The sequence below is a fragment of the Podarcis gaigeae genome (assembly GCF_964106915.1).
Source record: "Podarcis gaigeae genome assembly, chromosome: 4".
Classification (NCBI taxonomy): domain Eukaryota; kingdom Metazoa; phylum Chordata; class Lepidosauria; order Squamata; family Lacertidae; genus Podarcis; species Podarcis gaigeae.
In genome coordinates this window covers 94027943-94033942 of record NC_139677.1, presented here as the reverse complement: position 1 = coordinate 94033942, position 6000 = coordinate 94027943, and the positions used below count along the sequence as shown (strand labels likewise).

At 46.6% G+C, this 6000-nt stretch overlaps 1 pseudogene across 1 annotated transcript; it reads left to right on the top strand.

Annotated features, from left to right (window-relative positions):
* The first annotated feature begins 2085 nt into the window (after positions 1–2085).
* Positions 2086–2785, top strand: LOC310842701 (iron-sulfur cluster assembly 1 homolog, mitochondrial-like; annotated as a pseudogene). Its single transcript has 2 exons — positions 2086–2251; positions 2461–2785. The product of its transcript is annotated as an iron-sulfur cluster assembly 1 homolog, mitochondrial-like (transcript).
* The last annotated feature ends 3215 nt before the right edge of the window (positions 2786–6000 follow it).

Sequence of the window (6000 nt, the reverse complement as noted above, 5' to 3'; positions counted from 1 at the left end):
TGAGCTTGAGAGCTGTTTGACAGTGGAATGGTCTCCATCGGGAGGTTGTGAACTTTCCTTCCTTGGCGGTTTTGAAGTAGACGTTGGGTGATCATCTATCATGGATGATTTCGTTGAGATTCCTGCATTGCAGGGGGCTGGACTAGATGACTCTCGGGGTCCCTTCCAATTCTATGATTCTATGATTCAATTCTACGACTGGGGCACTGCCCCACCAATCTCACCCAGACCCCACCCACCCACCTGCCTTCATGTTTACCACCAGCCCTTGCTGGCACCTTCCTCCTGATTAGTCTCAGTGCTGCTCTTGTAGGAAGGTGAACTTCTCCATTGTCCTCCAAGACAGATGGAAGCCAACAAGCTAGATGTGCCGAGTTTAAGGCAGATTCCTGTCTTTCTTTGTTATGAGGCTGGTTCCTAACGCATTATACTATCTTCAGTCAAAGCAAGGATCATTTCAAGGGAGCCTTTGTTGCCCAACGCTGTCCAAGAGCCATTTGGTTTTTTTGCTTACCCACTAAGACGACAAAGTGTTGTGCGTGGATTGGGTCCATGAATGTTCTCACAAGGTTGCCTTCTGGATCTCCTCACGGGAATATCCTCATGGGATTTATCCGCCATCTGTTTGTAGCATTGATGGTGTGATTCATGTATTTTACAATCCTGGCAGCAGAAATGCGGTCACACATTAAGGTTACATATATTGAAGCGGCTTAAGTGGGGACACATTTGCACTGTTCAGAAACGACGGAGAAAGTTTCACACCAGACGGGAACAAGCTGCTAAGGTTCTGTGGTGATTATGGCCTGTATTTATAAGGTTTGGCCACCCACACACTTTAAACATTTTGGGATGCTTCAAAGCAGGGGTTGGGAACCTAAGGCTCTCCAACTTGATGTTGCTGGACTGCAACTATCATCAGAGTGGTATGTGCTCTGTTTATCTCCTGCTTGTACTACTGCATTGCACTCTGCGAAAACTTTCTAGCCAGGGCCGTCTTAAGCATATCCAGCGCCATGGTGCAAAGATCCCTCTGCCCCCCCCCCATTTCCCAGAGTTGTTGACCTCTTCCCAAGCCTCTGTGGGGGATTGCTCTCCTCCCGCGGAGGCTTGGGAGGCAAGCTGTTTAGAACATTACTTGCTTGGGAGGGGAAAGGATAAAAGTGAATTGGGAGGATTAAGCAAGACTTAATGACGGTAGTTTTCTGATAAAATGGTCATGAAAGCAAAGCAAAAGGAAGGTGACAGATGGCCAAGGATCTTTGGTGTGCCTAATTTTTTATGTTGCAAGCCTCCAGGCAGGACCTTGTGAGCTTCTTTTTTTTAAAAAAAAAATAATAGCCTTGGGAATTAAGCATCACTGAGATGAAGTTGATGGACTATATGGAACTGGCGGAAATGACTGGCAGAATCCGAGACCAGGGAGAAGAGTCGGTGGAAGAAGACTGGAAAAAGTTTAAAGACTATTTACAGAAATACTGTAAAATTAATGAATGTTAGAAAAATGTTGGAATGAAGTTATATGGCTTTAGCAGAAATGTTATAAGGAACTAAGTACAAATAGATTATTAATGTATTAAAGGGAAAAAATAAGGTTAGTATATGTTAAGATAAATTACAGGACAGAAAACAGAGGAAGATGGAAAGGAATTGCTGAAACAGTTAACTGAAGTAGAATACAAAAAGCGAGATGTGAGGAGGTCGGTGAAACAAGTGAATGAAAGATAAGATATTGAAATTATTGGATGTGTCTTAAATTGTTTTTGTTTTGTTAGTTTAATGTCTTAGTGTTAGTGTTATGTAGTGTCTTTGTTTTTGTATTGTACTGAATTGTTTTGTTTAATTCTTTTTCTTTTGTAGTGTTTAAACTGTTAATAAATATTATTATTATTATTATTTTTAAAAAGAGAGAATTAAGCATCACTGAACTCGGTGGAACCTGCTTCCAAGTCAACGTACATGGGAGGAACTGGTAGCACTAGGGTTCCAGCCCAGTCTTCCTGGGCAGGTTGACTCTCAAGCCAGACCCCGCCGAGTTTAACAGGACTTCAGCTCGGGACAACCTCAGAGGACGGAGAGGGAGAGATGGCCTCTTCCATCAAAGGAACTGTTTGGGCCACGAACAAGAGAAAGATTCAGGCCACTGACCCCATCTGCTGTGCAGAAGATAAAACAACTGCTTAAAGACAAACCTGACCAGTTGGTGTTCATGCAAGAGGCTGTAATGGACTTCCTTATACACCAGAATACAGTGGTACCTCAGGTTAAGCACTTAATTCGTTCTGGAGGTCCGTTCTTAACCTGAAACTGTACTTAAGCTGAAGCACCACTTTAGCTAATGGGGCCTCCTCCTGCCACCGCACCGCTGCAGCACGATTTCTGTTCTCATCCTGAAGCAAAGTTCTTAACCTGAGGTACTATTTTTGGGTTAGTGGATGTAACCCGAGGTACCACTGTACACAAAATCAAAGGGGGACTCTGATGAGGAAGTAGTACAGGATGGTGTTAGAGTGTTTATTGAAAAGAAAGCTCAACACACACTTCTAGGAACTGAAATGGACTATACAGAAGACAAACTGCCCAGTGAATCTGTTTTCAATAACCCAAACGTCAAAGGAACGTGTGGTTGTGGAGAAAGCTTTAACATTTAAAACATCAGGACTGTAACTTTTAAGAGCACAAAACTGCTTTCTGAAGTAATCTCTCGGTGTGTGTGTTTTCACATCTTTAGGCTTTGTAATATACAGCTGCCTTTCCAGGAGAATAAAAGTCTTGTGTTTTGAAAGTGTAAAAAAGCAAAAACGAAACAAAAACAGGACTTCAGCTCCTCAGGCACCCGATGGCTAATGAAACAAGGCCCACATAATCCATCGCAGGACATGGCACACACATGCCATTTGAATGGCAATACCCACCAAGTCAGGGTGGGGACCGCTTCCTCAGACGACCGACAGTGGCTTGGCAGGCGGCGGCTGAGGGGATTCTCGGCCGAGGGAAAGGAGGAGACGGAGGCCCGTCTTCATCCTCGACCGCCGCCTCAGAGTTGAGGAGTGGCTCCTTGTCCGAGGCTGCTAGCTTGCAGCCCACCCAGAAGGAGCAATGCCAACACGCTCGCCCACCTGCACGCAGAGGGGAGTGGGCTGAGGAGGGTAGGAAGAAGGAAAGAGACACACGCCAATCAGGGCGGGAGGAGTAGGCCAGCCGCCCAATCGGCTCCCGGAGTCGGGTTGGCGGGGCTTGTGCTGCTGCTCCTGAGGGGACAGGTAAGGTTGTGGGGGATATGAGGGCACCCAAATGAGAATAACTGTTATAGACACACACATAAACACACACCAAGTTTAGAAGATTATAGTTGGCAGGCATGTAGGGAAAGGGGAGGCCACCAGCAAAGCCACGCAGCTCCCCCACTCACTGGGGCGCCCCTGAGAGGCCAGCACCCTGGCGCAACGAGCCACTAAGCCCAATGGGAAAGACAGCTCTGCTTCTAGCAGTTCCCTTACTGAGAGAAGTGAAGTTACAGGGAACCCTTCAGATGTCAAGGGGATAAGTAACTGTACAATGGTACCTCAGGTTAAGTACTTAATTCATTCTGGAGGTCCGTACTTAACCTGAAACTGTTCTTATCCTGAAGCACCACTTTAGCTAATGGGGCCTCCCGCTGCTGCTGTGCCACCGGAACCTGATTTCTGTTCTTATCCTGAAGCAAAGTTCTTAACCCGAAGCACTATTTCTAGGTTAGCGGAGTCTGTAACCTGAAGCGTATGTAACCTGAAGCGTATGTAACCTGAGGTACCACTGTACAACGTTTAGAAGACATCTGAAGGCTGCCCTGTATGGGGAGGGTTTTAAAAATGTTTAATGTTTTATTATGTTTTTAAATGTGTTGGTAGCTGCCCAGAGTGGCTGGGGCAACGCAGTCAGATGGACGGGGTATAAATAATAAAATTGTCATCGTCATCATCTCTGACAGTTGGCCACGTTGCCAGGTGCTGGTGGGAGTCTGACAACGTCCGCAGAGCCATGCGTTTCCCATTCCCGACCTGGCTGGGGACGATTCACACATCCACATTATTTATAACTTGATGAGTGTGTCATGTGTGAAGCCATTTGTCCATCCTTTCCTTTCTGCCGTTGTCTGCTGCTGAGAATACTCTCTGCAGGCAATGCGGCAATTTAAAGGTAAAGGTAAAGGTACCCCTGCCCGTACGGGCCAGTCTTGACAGACTCTGGGGTTGTGCGCCCATCTCACTCAAGAGGCCAGGGGCCAGCGCTGTCCGGAGACACCTCCGGGTCACGTGGCCAGCGTGACAAAGCTGCATCTGGCGAGCCAGAGCCGCACACGGAAACGCCGTTTACCTTCCCGCTGGTAAGCGGTCCCTATTTATCTACTTGCACCCGGAGGTGCTTTCGAACTGCTAGGTTGGCAGGCGCTGGGACCGAGCAGCGGGAGCGCACCCCGCCGCAGGGATTCGAACCGCCGACCTTTCGATCGGCAAGTCCTAATGCTAATGAAAAATCTATTTTATTCCCAGGGTGGCATTTGTCTACACAAAGTTATCCAGTATATCCTCCCCCTCCACACACACACACACACACACACACACAAGCAAGACAGTTAGGAAATATTGGCCTCTGAGTGGGCAACTGGCAAAGAACATCAAAAGCAGTAGGACTGCACCACCTAGTTCTTAATTTGTGCATTGAAGTCCTTTTCGAGAGCTGCTTGGCCATCTGATATTAGCGGAAGGGCTGCAACATTTGCCTTGCATGCAGAAAGCAGCTCCAAGAAGGACTGGGAATGTGCCCTGACAGTGTGTAGCTTGATGAACCAATGATCTGACTTAGCATAAGCCAGCTTCTTATATTTCAGCACTAATTACTTCTCTCTGCTGTTCCTGGGCTGCCACCCTCGCGCCTCCTTTTGTTATTTTTGAGGCTTATACTTCCTAATTATATCTCTCCTCTGCTCAAGTCTACAAGAGGAGGTTGTGGGTTGTGAGACGCAGTTGCTGATACATGCTAATAAATCCCTGAGGCTGCATCACGCTTTGGGTGGAATATTACCTACATATTTTCCTTTTCAGCCAGCCAGTTAGCAAGAGCCCACCCACCTCCTTTCCTTCGTACCTTTAAAACAAGCACAACAGAGGACCTGCAAAGTTAACTTTTAAAAATCCTCCTGTCGCTAGCTCATTATACAGTGTTGGGAACATTCCTCTTGTATCCTTTCAGTCAAAGGAGTAGCCAACCAGCCACGGGTTGCAGCACAAATGAAACAACGAGCATTTATCCTGATGTGTTTAAAGCATGTTTAAATATCTCAAGTTAGTAATTTGCTCATGGCACAGTTTTCAGTGATTTTCCCTGTCGTATTCCTAACTTCCAAAAGTTGGTTTCTTTTAGAAAGTGGATTTGTTGTGGTGGGCAACAGAGTCCTTAGGTAAAGGTAAAGGGACCCCTGACCATTAGGTCCAGTTGTGGCCGACTCTGGGGTTGCGGCGCTCATCTCGCTTTATTGGCCGAGAGAGCTGGCGTACAGCTTCCGGGTCATGTGGCCAGCATGACTAAGCCGCTTCTGGCGAACCAGAGCAGCGCACGGAAACGGTGTTTACCTTCCCGCTGGAGCGGTACCTATTTATCTACTTGCAGTTTTATGCGCTTTCGAACTGCTAGGTGGGCAGGAGCAGGGACCGAGCAGGAGCTCACCCCATCGCGGGGATTCGAACTGCCGACCTTCTAATTGGCAAGCCCTAGGTTCTGTGGTTTAACCCACAGTGCCACCCGTGTCCCTAACAGAGTCCTTAATTCCTGTTAATTAGCTAGTATTCACCTGAATCCCTCCTGCAAGTAAAAATAATAATATTACCAGAATCTTTTTAAAAATAAAACCTTGTGTCTATTAGCTGCACCAAGATCAGTTAAATTAGCAATCCCAGACTAAACAGTAACCTCAGAAAAAACATTAAATGTTAAGTAAATATAGCAAATATTAAAAGGATG